Genomic DNA, 14,801 nt, shown 5'->3' with positions numbered 1-14,801 from the left:
TCCATGTTGTTCAGCACTTGGCTGTGGCCATGGAGGACATTAAGCATCGCAGCCTGACCAACCTGCAACTGCCGCTGGATGTCCACAGACTCGGCATTGGCGGCAGCAGTGGAGACAGGGGCAGGGGGTGCGGTGCCTGGCAGGAAGGAGACATGTGGTGACTGGGCATGCTGGGAAGGGACATGAGCAAGTGGGAGGCGGCTGATGGCAATGGAGGGGGCGGGGAGAGATGTTGTGCCACTGTCAGCTGCTGGTGCAGCCTCCGCCCACTCGGAGAGCTCATCCTCGGACCCGTCAGCTTCATATTCTGTGGTGGCACTGGACAGGTCCTCGGCCTCACTCCCCTCCGCCTCAGTTCCACTCGATGTGCCAGCCAAAATGTCACCGCTGGCACTGGTGCTCGGTCCCTCCGCTCCGTCTGTGCTGATGTCTCCCTCCGTGTCCCCCGACGATGCTGTGGGCAAGGTGAAGAGACAGCAATTAATCATACACCTGTATACATATGTCACATGAGTCCAATCTACATAGGTTACAGTGCATTGCCTGAAAAGAAAGATGAGTAACATCTACAAAACAAGGTACATATGTAGGCCCTGCAACACACAGTTGGTTGACCCACCATGCCACTGAAAAACTATGGAGAGCATGACACAATAGCAAATGACATGAAATGGATTTTGACAGAGGAGCCAGGCTCTGGGGACAATCCAGCACTGCATCTGCACCACACAGACAATACTTGGTGATGAGTAAATGATAACTGCTCACTGAAACCCGATTCCCACACATTATCATTCGATGATTGTATAGGTTTATCAGTACAACTGCACGTCTGTGCAAATTTAGTGGTGATTTAAATGGAACATGCAGTCTGTGCATGACACTGCGCTACCACAACATGCATTAGTAATATGTTTGTGACAGTATGCTTTAAAATGACCATGGGCTACGTACCACTCCTTTACCACTCTCCTGCTGAATGTGAGTGGCTCATTTACTACACTTGTTCTGTGAGTGATGCTTGGATTTTTCACAATGCCTAAGACTTCAGTGACATAACTCTGATGGCAGCACCTGCACTCGTAGAAATTGTTCCAGTACAGCTGATCAGGGGTAGAACTGCAGGAACTAATTACTGCCTGTATGGAAAACACTGTTCATGCGTCAGTTTTCCCAGCACTAGATTGAATAAAAATAGAAAGAAGACCATATGTACTGCATTATGAAGAAAATATAGAATGAAAAGCTGAGCGCAATATCCTTTTAGTTCAGTCAAATTGGTAGCGGATTTTGCAGTGAAGATCTATTTGGAAGTTTTTAATGTATATTATTATTTCCCACTGCATCCCCCAGGCATAAAGTGAATGATAGGGATGTTTATTTATACTTGTGATTTGCACTACATTCTTATTGGATCGTGACATGAATTAACTTATTTAGATGTTTAATTTTACGTGAGTAGCTATGTGTTAGTAAATGATTCATATATGAATTAGAGACATGCAACAATTCCGCATTTGGAGCGTCATTATTTATAAGAACGAAACACTGCAGTGTTCATATGTGTGAGCAGACACTGCGTTCAGAGGCGTATGGTGTGTATGTATGTAATGCATACTAATGAATGTATGTCTGATTATTGTGCAGTGCAAACTCAGACACATGGCAGAGGACTGCTGTACAGCATCAAAGGCAAAGACAGAATCAACAAGCATTGGCATAGCCAACAGGTCTCTCTTTTGGGACCTTATAAGTATTTAGTTATGCAGCACAATATCCTTGGTGCAACCACATCAACTGTTGCATGGCTAAACACTTATAAGGTCCCAAAGGCGAGACCTATTGGCTATGCCAATGCTTGTTTTTTTTTCTGCCAGAGAGGAGAAGCATCTTATGCTTAAAGACTGCATCCAGGAAGATGGATGAGGACGTGATTCATTTTACTCAATGTAATTGGTGGACAGTCTGAAACTTACACCCTACTGGCCAAGCCACACCCTGGGTGAGCGTAAGAGACTGTAGAAAATGACGATTTAGGTAAAGTGGGTGGGCGGCAGAAGCCACAGATCGCCTCTGCCTGGCTTAGTATTGGCTCGAGGTTTCAACAGGACTTTAAGGTCAGCCAGAGCCAGGTACGACCCTTCAGCTGCTTCCACACCTCCGTGATAACTCTTAAAATGTCAGGCACTAGGCTCTTTGGTTGTGTCCAGGTCGGTGACCATATATGCAGTCATGTACGCCTACCTCCCACGTGACTCCCTTCCTGTGTGACGTCATCACCCAGTTAACGCCTTCACTTAAGCGAGACAATTGTCTCGTTCTTTAATCGTTGTGGGCAATTGGGAAGTTAGAGGCAATAATTGAAGATGAAAACCGCAGCAGGACGGGTTTTGTTCTGCTCCGTTATTAGAAGCCACCGAATTAGCTGTGCGTGGATAAAGGCCAACAATACTTGCTTGTAAATTACAGACTAGACTTCATCACCGAGCATCTGTTTTGGAGTATTGTACCCCCTCCCCCCGCGCTATTTCAGGAGCGCCGATAGATGAGCAGTTGTGGCGAAGTAACACGCGCGCGGCTGGGCACCATTGATCCAGCGAGAGCAGATGAGCGGCCGCTGGCAGGAGGAGGCCTTTGACTTGGTTTGTTTTATTATGCATCAAAGGCGGGATTGCCATTTTGTGGACTTTTTGTCCCAGCTGCTTAGATGCTTTGAGAGCATCGGAATATCAAGACAAGCCCGTCGGAGCGTGGTGCGCGCGCTTGGCGGGGGCAGGGGAAGCGCATTCAAGGTGGGAGAGCGGACCCTTTGAAGTAGGATGCAAACGGATTGCATGGCGGCACGATGCACGTGATTGTGCGCGTGCTCGCCATGCAATCCGCTTTTGGGAGCACTTTTGGGAGCCCCTTACTATAGTCTCGCATTGCGATCGCTTACGCGATAGCTAGGCGAGACCTAAAAAGGAATTGATTAGTAGGTACTAATAACCCATAACAGTAGGTAACAAAGACAGGAAAAAAACAGGTAAGTAGATAAGAGTAACCGATAAGTAGTACGTTTATTTGTTTTGTGAATAAGACAGCTGTTATTGCACTACTTTATGAATATTTATGTTGATCCTTCCCAGTGTAATGCCAGTAAACACCATGAATCCAAGCTGTATGTCAATATGCAGGCGGAATGCAAGACCCAGCGACTGCACGACATTGCTGGGAGCATGCTATAGCTGTAAGTGACCCGGCGACTGCATGACCATGCTGCGAGCATAGCGGCGTAACACAGGCCCCCACAGCTCCCATGGTGTGGGGGGCCCCAAGGTCCAGGGGGCCCCCTCAGCACAACACTCTTGCCGGAGAGCTCTTAATTGAGCCCGGAAGGGGCCCCTTCACGTTCCTTGCAGGGAGCCCCCCTCAATTTTCGGTCCGCCAGTGGAGCATGCTGTAGCTCTAAGTGACCCGGCGACTGCACCACCATGTTGGGAGCATGCTGTAGCTCTAAGTGACCTGGCAACTGCACGACCTTGCTGTGAGCATGCTGTAGCTCTACGTGACATGGCACAGAAAGAGACAGAAAATGCTGAACACCAGGGGATTTAATTATTTCTGTGATTTTATGTAGTGTGACTATAGACCAAGGGCACCAGAGAGATTTAATATGGTTCAAGGTTTGTAGTGAATAGAAACACTGAAGCAGTGACACTTCTAGTGCAGACATCTAGTTGCACATACACGAGTTAGTAAGAGTGGGGACAGTAGAGACATCCAGGGTGAAGGCGATAATTACCCAAGTGATTACAAGAAAGCAAGGGCATCATTAAAGAAAAGCATGGCAAAATCAAGGACTGTAGTAGAACGATGTGAACGGTTATGGGGGAAGGCGGTAACAATAAAGTCTAACATTTAAGAGGAGTGTGTGCACAGCAGAGAGGTAAAAGAAAGGGAAAATGGAAATGTAGGCAGAAGTAATGGATCTGGGCCCTAAAGAAAAGAAGAGGGAGAAGCGCCACTGTCACATAGAGTAAAACACTGTGGAAAAAAGTCAGATGGAGGTGTGAAATCCCATAATAAGCTCTAAATGGAGAGGTAGCACTGAGAGGTTGGCAGATGGTGCAACCATAATTTTTTGTTTGATGCACTACATCTGCCAACCTCTCATGGTAGCCCTGGGACATTTGTCAATAGTGAGGCCTAAAGATGTCAAGATTTCCACAATCAAAGGATAAATATCAATGTTGATACACTAGTCAAAGCGGGATTGCATTTAGATGTTAGCACATTTGTAAGAAAATAAAAGAAAATCAGCTTTTAATGGTTTAGTTGCAAATGGTGAACTGCATCCAGTCTTGTATGATCTGAGAATATGTGCCCAATGTAAAATGTCAGAGGGTGGGTGAGGATAGTTTGACAAAAAGCTGAGAATTATGACTCAAGTAATTGTAAAAGATTCCTGCATTCTTAAGGATGTCACAAAGAGGTCCTGGTAAAGGATTAAAGACATCTGTGTGCCCAGGCTGGAAACTTGTAGCCTGGTAATAGTTTACCAAGCTGGCAAAAGAGAGATGCCAATATTGATTTGCTGAGATCAAGTGTATAAGTATGACGATACACAGTTACAAAATACGCCATCTACATGTATAAGATTCTTGAAGGCAGTGATGTGATTGGAATGATTGCCCATATCGAATACACTGGATAAACACTGGTGAATAACCAGATATACATTTCCACTGTCAACAATATGTAAACCATCATCTAAGACCTCTAGGGAGGGGAGTTTGGTACGACAATTCCAGCTGAACCCGCTGGGAATTCATTGAAAACATTTTTGTAACACATATGTGAATTCAATGATGTGGCTATACGACTTTCAATAACTATTGCTTGGAAAGTGAGTCCTCAATAGGAAATAAGTAATTTTAAGTTTAAGCATCTTCATCAGAGGAGAGACTTGACCAATGTTAAGGCTATTGGGAAAGATATCTTGTGCTAGAAACAAGTAACTAAGGCTTGTCCAATTTCAAGAAAAAAGGAGGAAATGCACATTTTTAGTAGTATTTGCTGGAATTGGATCAGTGAGGTGGTTGGAGGTTTCTAATCATCTGTAGATTTCATCAAGTCAACGCAAGAGATTTCTTTCAAACAGAATCAAAAACCCTTGACGTTTTTTGATAGACCAAAAAAAAATCATTAGATGTAAGTAAGCCATCATACAACTATGCAAAATCCTAACATTTATCATTAGGATCTTACCAAAGAAGAAAGGTAGAAAATATTGGACAATTTCATTACTTTAAAAAGTTTTAGGACAATCCTTAGCAGTGTCAATTAGATTTTATTTATGAATGGCTTTTGAATTGAAAATGTTTTTTCAGGCCCGTAGCCAGACATATATTTTTAGGAGGGGCATAGGCCTCAGCTATGACCAGCTCTATAAGTGCATTCTTTCCCAAATACTAGTTGTGTACTAAATAACGACGCTTAGGAATATCATGATACAAGAACATTGAGGACAGAATATTGAAATGTATATAGGGAAGTATAGATTTACTATTCTAACTCCAGATCTATATACCCAAAAGATATATATATTGTGTAGGTACATGCATGTCGAGGCAGTTATAGAAATTCTATACTTACAGGTCTATATTTTGGATTCAATATTCTGTTCTTAATATTCTGTGCCATTTATATTTTAGGTTTGAAATTGGGGTGCACGCAATGTGATACCGTATAAAGTAATATGTGGATTATTTAAGGTGCATATTAAAGCGCAAGCAATCAACTTTTCACAATCCAACTTCAAATCCTGTCAATTAAATGGGACTTAAAGTAGAAGGATATCAATATGTAAAGTAGACTGACTCACAACTTTGTGTATTTTCTAAACTGTTCAAGCTTTGTGTAATGCAGAGCTTATCAAGTTATTTTCGTTTAAATAGGCTGGTCTCAGCTCTGAGACCTCCATTCCGCACCTCTTACTTCAGGTGGTGGAAGTTGTGCCTCCACACTTAAAATGTATTTGAATTGGAGGATGCCCTACCTGGGACATTCCGCATCAGCAACTCTTCACAACTTATAGGCCTTAATGGATAAGACTTACTTACTTACATATAGACAACTTAATTTGCTTCATAAATTGTGGGGTTTCCTAATTGCAACCGGTTTTGCAAGTGAAATTTAAATCTAACTCAAAACTAATTTAAACATTTTTTGCAGACACCTTGGAGCAGTCCATCAAGAACATTTTAGGAAATTAGCGCAAGAACCGTGAGAACTAAATAGAATGTGAATTAAATTTTAGAGGGAAGTTAGTAGGGCCCACAGTAAATTTTTCACTATAAGGGTGTGAGAAAATATAGATAGCTAATCAAAAGCACCAAGCAAAACTGCAAGGACTTGAAGCAGGCTCCGACTTTGGCATACAGCAACCACAATCCCCACAAAACACCAAACCTTAGCTAAATCACAGATTTTTCTCAAATTTCTGAGTAGGAAAATTTCAGAATCCGTTAAGATCGATAAAATTCAAACAACCTAGCTTTCCTGCACTTCTCCCAATAAAACGCTACCCCAAATGTTCACCAAATATTATGAATTTAGCATATTAATTGCATAGGACCTCATAACAGCAATTTATTAGCTATGACCATACATTAGATACAGATAAAACAGAATTTCAAAGGAGTAAATACATTTCAAAATTCAGATTCATACTATACAGGTCTTACATTACAATATACAAAAATCTGAAAATGTAATCCGATGTTCTGCAGAGATGTCTAAAGAGGTCAGCTATAATACAAAGGCTTTCAGCCTCAGAGGCCCTGAATATAGTTTCAACAATATTTGGTTCAAAGAGATTAATCCTCAGCATGTTGACCCTGGCAGGGTTATCTGGATATTAAACCATTTCTGAAAGATAGTCTGCTATAGCAGCCCTTTGTAACATGACAGTCTACACTGGGTCATTTTAGATTCACACTAATGCTACTTAGTGATTTTGCAGACCTCTGCAGCAGGCACATTAACCTAATAAACTATCTGCCTCCTGCAAACAAAATAATGATCGTAGAGCAGACACAGTATCTCATAAGGCTATTATTCACAACTGGCCAGTGCAGACTGGAACAAGGTCAGTCAAATGTCAGTTGTATCTGACTTGTGATAACTGAAGGTTTGGGTTGTGCCAACCATTTATGTATCAGGAATAGGAAATATCATTATAGTTGCTGGCTTAAGACCAACATGACTCAATGTCCTGTACAGTTGTGCAATCTCTTCAAACAGTAAGTTCTTGTTTGACATACCATATGTGACAGATGAGATGGGAGTTCAGCTAATGCCCATTAAACTCATGGCCTCTCAGCTGTGACAATGAACTAGTGTTGATATCACCTCCTCACACACAACACTGTGGCATCCCATAGGGGTTCATCATTTTCCCTCTATTATTCAACATCTACCTAACCTTTCTACCAAACGTGATTGAACCATTCAACCTCATCTATTACAACTATGTAGATTCACACCCAAATCATTTTTAAAAATGGATGGCCCGAGAGACCTCTACAATTTAAAACTTTATGACTGCCTTCGGGCTATAAACAAATTAACAATGAATAACCATCTAAAGCTAAATACCGCAGCAAAGACGTATCTAATTAACTGTAGACAATGACAAAAATACCAACCTCTTGCCATATGGCCTAAGGAACACGAGCCCCTCCAACAATATCAGGAGAAGTCCGAAACCATGCATTTTTACCTATATTTGATACCATATGATCACAACATAAAATAGAGTGACTTCTGCACAATGCCTTTGATAATATGCCAATAAAGTAATTTTCTTAATGTGGTATAAGTAGACTAGAGGGTTGAGCAGTGTAGACAGCTACGGTTCTACTATGAAAAGTGCATGTTTTGTACAGCCATGTACTCAATATTTACTAGGTCACATAAACTGTCCACTCCAGGATTTTTTTTTTGCCATAGCAGAAAAAGTATTTACAACAAGGTAATGATATAATTCTCTGACTTCCAGAACTCAGTACCCCGGTTTTCTGTAGCCTATGCAGTAACATATAGCAAATATGATTAATTAAAGTGTCTTCTCCAAAATTTCAAATATTTGGATCAATTATAGGCTGGAACTGAGTGGTATGTTTGCAGTGGCTTTTTGGATATGGCAAGGGACGGGTTAATTGCTTCTACACTCTCTGCATCATTTGGTGAGAAAGTATGATGATGAAAAAAGACAGGTGGTTCTTATGCTGATTTGTATGACTTTGCTAAATTGATGGTTTGCCTCTGATAGATAGAGCGATGTTTTTAGGCACTGCTTCTCGATTTCACATAGTTTGGATAGTAGTATTTGTACTACTTGGAAGCCTGTTAAAAGTAGTCTAGCTGTATAGGTTGTTAAGAAAATATAATTAGCATAATTTCTTTTCAAAGAAAATTCTTCAGCCTTTGTGAGAAACCAACGCATGAACATCGGTTAGGGGCAGATGTTTTGTCTGCTGGTTTGAAAGGACTACAATGTGCATATATTAAAATTAGTTTTGATAACAAAGAAACATAAAAAAGCTAAGAATGAAAAGGAGAAAATGAAACATCAAAATTCATGAACACTTGCAATAGTGATTACTACCAATGCATGGTGAAAAATGTGTGAAAAAATTTGAAAATTTCACGAGTAAAGTTACTTTTCATATTTAGGCAGCTAATAGATTACGTACCTATGATGTGGTTTATTTGTTGGGTAATACATGATAAAGCAATGGGTTTGTGCAATTTATTTTGGGTTGGATCAAAATTGGAAGCAAAGTGAAAAATGCACAGCATTTTGGAATGATTAGTCGAGAATAATTTCTTGTGTATCGAAAAAATGCAAATCACTGTGACTCCTGTTGATCAAAATAACCCATTTGTTCACCTCAGATCCATTGACATACCCTTTGTTGGAGTACAGTTGGCAGCAAGGATATATGTATGTTGGCACTGCCCTTATTTGCTGTACTCTTGTCTGATCTTCAAACCTAAAATGGTATAGGGCTTTTACAGCAGGAAGAATACATTACGCGTCTATTTTGTAAGCTAGTGTTTGCCCATTCCCTTTTTTATTGGCATAGTCATATTTAATGCAGTTCTGAGGGGTCCAGGGCGATCAAAGGATACTGGCCGCACTTGTAACTACTGGGCGCTTTTGTTTCTGGTATCCTACTTCCCTTGACACTACGGACCACCAAAATGGGTCCCAGGTACCCCACTTTAGTACATATATGAAGTGCTGTGGGTTACAGATTCAGAACTTAGCAACACAACAAATAATAACACCCAATAAATCAAATTAGGGAAGAGGATGTAGTCTTACGGCTAGAGCGTTCGACGTCGAAGGTGGGGAACCGGGTTCGAGTCTCGGCAACGACGCTCAACATCCTATGATTCTGGGCACATCACTTAGGGGCATACTATCAAGCCAGGTTATAAAATGATTGCCGCTAAAACGGCGATAATGGGCTTGATAATATGCTCTACGGAATTCCAATTGAAGCCCATGTTAGATGTCCTTCACATCTAACATGGGCTTCAATTGGAATTCCATAGAGCATATTATCAAGCCCATTGTGGCCGTTTTAGCGTCAGTTTTCTGCCGCTAAAGCAGCGATAATTTTATCGCCTGGCTTGATAATATGCCCCCAAATCTCCCCGTGCCTAACAAAAATGAATGTATCCTTGTGTAACGAAACTGGTGCTATGTAAAGCGCTATATAAAACTCTAACAAAAAAAAGCCCAGTCGCTGCTGTTTCTTTGAAAATGAGAAGTACTTTAATAGGGGCTAAATACTACACACAAAATTACAAAACGACAAACAATAGCAGATGTAAAAGCTAAGCCTGGGCAAAGCACTACGCTACGCTTGCGTAGTTTGCGAAGTTCGCGCTACTTCGCACAATGCGAATTGAACGTAGCACAGTGCGAACACGCGTAGCATAGTGTTGCGTAGTGCTGCGGTCATTTTTTGCTTGCTCGCGGTCCTCAACATCAAGTTGGCGACCGCGAGCAAGCAAAATGACATCCCGGCGAGACTTTTTCCTTGTTCGCGATCAGCAACATCAAGTTGGCGATCGCGAGCATGGAAAATAAACCTCCAGGCGAGATTCCCAACGCGAGGAGGTCAGGTTTCTCATTGCGAGTGGTCGCGTTTGCTCGCGACCGCTCGCGATGAGAAACTACCAGTTCGCGTTGAGAAAGCTGCCACTCGAGTAAAAATCTACTCGAGCAGCAGAAAACTACAGCTCGCACTGTGCAAGATGACATTTTCACTGATTGGACAGTGCCGGTTGCTTGTCCGCACTGTGCCATCATTGAAAACGACATCTGGCACAGTGCGAACAAGGTACTACGCAGTTCGCGAAGTGCTACGCGTAGCTCGCGTAGTGCAAACTGCACTTTGCGTAGCTTCGCGAAGTGCTACTTCGCAAACTACGCCCAGGGTTAGTAAAAGCCTCCAAACAGTCTATAAAACAAAGTGAACGCCAACTAAGAAAATGTCTTTGCATTCAAATAACCGTCTACATTTGGGTAGGTCTGTAACACTGTAAACGGTTTCTGTGCCAGTAAACCCTAACCTCTACAACCACAATACTCCCTTATGTACTAATAACAAGCCGGGAATACACAGTTACAAAATGTCAGGCCTGCTGCCTGTACCAATAAGAAAATTATGATCTCACTATTATTAATCATTTCAGGAGGTTACGCCAAATAAGCATATTTGCTTTAGCACATATTCCCCACACCAGTAATAAGAAATAGTGAAATGTAAATGAAAATACTTTCTCTACAAATAAACCGGATTATTTAGAAAACCATGAAGAACCCAAAACCTCAATGGGTCAATGCACTCACAGGGCACAGTAGAAGGTGAATGAGCAACATAACCACTTAAAGAGCTGCTGAGGCTCTAACAAGTTCAGTAACGCAGTGATCTGGGAGACTTAGCGTGCCAATTATATAAAAAAGTATAGAGGGGTAGATAGGGGGTCCACCACTGTTTTGGATGCCCCCCAAAACATAATGCAGTCATTCTAAGGTGTCCCAGTCCTATCCTTCCTGGGGTACTGTGGAATTGTATGCCGATGCTGAGGCCTATGAGGCTATTTTTGGGGCATGGTGCAGGCCATTCGACTCAGCCTCTGTGGGAAAATAATTGTTTCCTTTTTCTTCTCAGATAATGACTGCACTTGGCGGGTTCTAGTGCTCCCTCCCGAGGGTACAGTACACACTGGCAGGCTCCTCCATGTGGGTTCCTATGTTACCTCGCGAGGGTACTGTTCCCATTGGCTGGCGTTCAGCTGCCCACTTCTCTTTCAGGTGGTGGAGCCAGAAGTCTGCTCTCCACATTTCCCACAGCTAGCTACTCTATCAGGATCAGGGAAGCAGGCTGCCTCCCACCCTCATGCTCCCGCAGACAATGATGCAAGGAGTGGCTAACCTAAAGTAGTGGTGCTTGTGAGGTCTGCAGGCTTCCTTGCTCCTTTGGTGCCTTAAAGATCAGTAAATCAAAGTAGTGTCTGCCCTAGCCTGAGGGGATTTAAAAAAAAACTGCTGGTCAGGGTTGATATTCCTGCACACTGGTGGCCCCCTGGCAGCCCTAAGGGCCTAGCCTGAGAGCTCAAAAAGATTGCCCAGGAGTGTCTTGTTCAGATGAAAATTTCACTAGACCTGAAGTGACAATTCGGGCAGGGCTGGTCTTCATTTGCTCCAAGTGGCACACTCCAGATGCTAGGACAGTTCCTCTGGTGCCTCCATGAGGGGTGTAACGGACACCCATACAGCCCCGCAGTGCTGGGGGCCCCCACTCTTCTATATATGAAGGGGGGCCCCTCAGCTTTTTGGTCCAGGGTGTGGGTCTCTTGTAAAGCAGATGCAGTTTTCAGACTGCTTTGAGCTCCTCTGGCCTGACACGGACTGACTCAGAAGTGAAGAGAACCAAAATAACAACTTGTGTTTCTCTTTCACTCCGAGCCTGCCAGGCCCCTTACAAGAACAGATATCTCTCCCCCTCCCCCACTCCCCCTCACAGAAAGCATCTTCCATTGAGCACTGCTTGTCTGAGAGGGGAAGAGGCTGCACATAACTTATTTGGTCAGAGGTAAGGTTGCTACCTTTAATGCCAACAGTCAAATATAGCCATCTGTTCACAATTTAACATTCTGCAAATGCCCCAATATGGTTCTGAAATAGAACATTATAAGAAATCATTGTTATTCATTTGAACATGGCCTTTCCGTCTTTCCCAATCAGGGCTCACCAGGGCAGCGGTAGAGCACACTTAATGTGTTTTCTCCTTACATTACCTGTTTAAAGTATGAACTAATAAGGGGAAAAATACCAATCAGATTTTTCTAATTGTTGTACCAGCCGGAACATTGAAATACAGCTCATGCCCACATAAAACCAGTTAGGTGGCAACCATAGGAAGAGGATGTGTGCAATAACAGGAAAATAACCAGGACGCTGCTTAGGAACAATGGAGGGACAAAATATAGCAAGAATGTTGAATAGGTGGTGAAGGATGTGAAGGGGTGATTGCATATCAGTGATTGTGGTAGGTGAGCACTAAGGAAGTGGACCCCCTCCTCCAAAAGGCTCTCCTACAAAACCAGCCTTTTTTCTCAATGACAAGCACAGTTGTGCCTTGCACAGGGATCGTGTTTTGTTAACAGTCGGCTGTAAGGGGACAGGAATAGCATGTTTTTAAATAGTTAAATGCAGGCATGGGGTCCTCTGCATATAAAATAAACCAAGGGGAGTTGTTGTGTTCAGTGCTTAGTTTGTAAAGTAATAAGTGCCAGGGCCCTGACCAGGAGGCCACTGCAGCTTGCACATCTCTTTCACCAGCAAGTGCTATAAATCAGATTATTTGAGGTCCCCAAAGCTAAAGGAATGAATGTGGAGGCAGATATTAGTAATTTTTAATGTATGTTGTATCCATAAACAACCGTTGTTCTGCTCATCTCTAAATTAGATGAGCAGTGCCACCATGTGGCAGACTGTCCTAAGAGTGGTGTTGACAATTAAGTACCGGCGCTGAGCATCGGAAACCAATTTGTGCCAGTGCTGAGCACCGAAAACCACTGGCTCGAATTATGCACTGATTGTATGGGGACATAATATATTTCAATCCATTCAGGTAAATCGAAAAGATAATTCAATTACAAGTATTTTAAATGTATTCCCCTAATCAGCAATTACCCATGCCTGTATGGACTATCACAGACATCCGTAGTATTTTCTCTATGCGTTTTTTATTGTATGCATTGTCTATAATATTACTAGTGGAAGCATCCTTAGAAGCGAATTGGAGGGGGCATACATTAGGCCATAGTTAAACTGGTGGAGGTACTCTATGGGAATAAATAGCCCCTGCAATACATTAAAGGATATTGGGACTCACTCAAGAGTTCCATGACCATATAGCGGAATGAGGCTGAAGGTGACTCGCAATATCCTTATCATCTACGGCAGCAGGTACTTTATCCTTGTAATACATGGTCACACCATCACCTCCCACAAACCACTTAAATCCTTGGTGTGTAGCCAGTGGTGTAACAATGCCCCCCACAGCACCTGTGGTGGGGGTGGGCCCCAAGCTCCAAAGTGCACGAGTGGTGAGGTCCCTGTCCTTAAAGTTCCTGACTGGGTCTGGAGCGTGGGGGGGCCCCCCTCTGTGAACTCTGTAGGGGGGCTCCCTCAAGATTCCTTATGCCACTGGCCTCTATGCCCCAAAATCTTCAATGAAAGAATGAAATTAATGAATGAATGAAAAAGATTTGTAAAGCACAGCAAATGCCAAAAGTCGTCAAGGTGCTGATAGCAGTTAGTCTTTGGAAGGGAGAGAGAAAAGGAGGAACTGCCTGATGGCCACTTCAAAGTGAACAGCAATGTCTTTAAGGCCTTACGAAATAAGGCATGAGATTGAAGACCGGAAATTGATGGGGTACGTGAGTTCCACAACATGGATGCTGTCAATGTATATCTCTGGTTGTTTCCCTGATGAATTAGAATGATTTTACAGTTCCTTTTCACTGCTGCACCTTCCATATAACAGTAGTGGGCTGAAGGAGAGTTAGACCAGTACTCCAGTCCAGCCCATGGTAGTTTCCTTACCTTTGCTTTTCCTGCTCCAGCACCCCAAGGTCCTTAAGTCAGACAGCTTCACTTGCCTGACCTCCCCAAGAGCCTGGATGCCTTCCATCATTTGCAAGGAGATGTTGGGCCAGATGTATAACTGTTTTTAGCAGTTACAAATGGAGAATCAGGCCATTTGCGACTGCTAAAACTGCTTCTGGCATGTACTAACCCTATTTTGGAGTCGGTAACGTATTACCGACTAGCAAAATAGGGTTTGGGAGTCCCTTTTAGAAAGGGACGTGCATAGGGCATCCCTTCCTAATAGCGAGTTGCAGGGGCATGTATGAATGTTTTGCGACCGGAATGCAGTCGCAAAACATTAATAATTTGGCAACTCCGTGAAGGAGGTGGTAACCCATTTTCGAATGGGAAAGGGTCCTGAAGGGACCCCTTCCCTTTTGTGAATGTGGCACTGTAATTTTTTAAGAGTAGGCCTCATCTCATGGACCACGGCCTACTCTTAAAAAATGTCATTTTTTTAATGCATCCCATTTTGCTTCAAGGAAAATGTACCAATAAGAAAATTATGATCTCACTATTATTAATCATTTCAGGAGGTTACGCCAAATAAGCATATTTGCTGTAGCACATATTCCCC

Source organism: Triturus cristatus, chromosome 4_1 (assembly GCF_964204655.1).
Source record: "Triturus cristatus chromosome 4_1, aTriCri1.1, whole genome shotgun sequence".
In the NCBI taxonomy this organism is placed as follows: domain Eukaryota; kingdom Metazoa; phylum Chordata; class Amphibia; order Caudata; family Salamandridae; genus Triturus; species Triturus cristatus.
Note: the sequence above shows the minus strand (reverse complement) of the source record.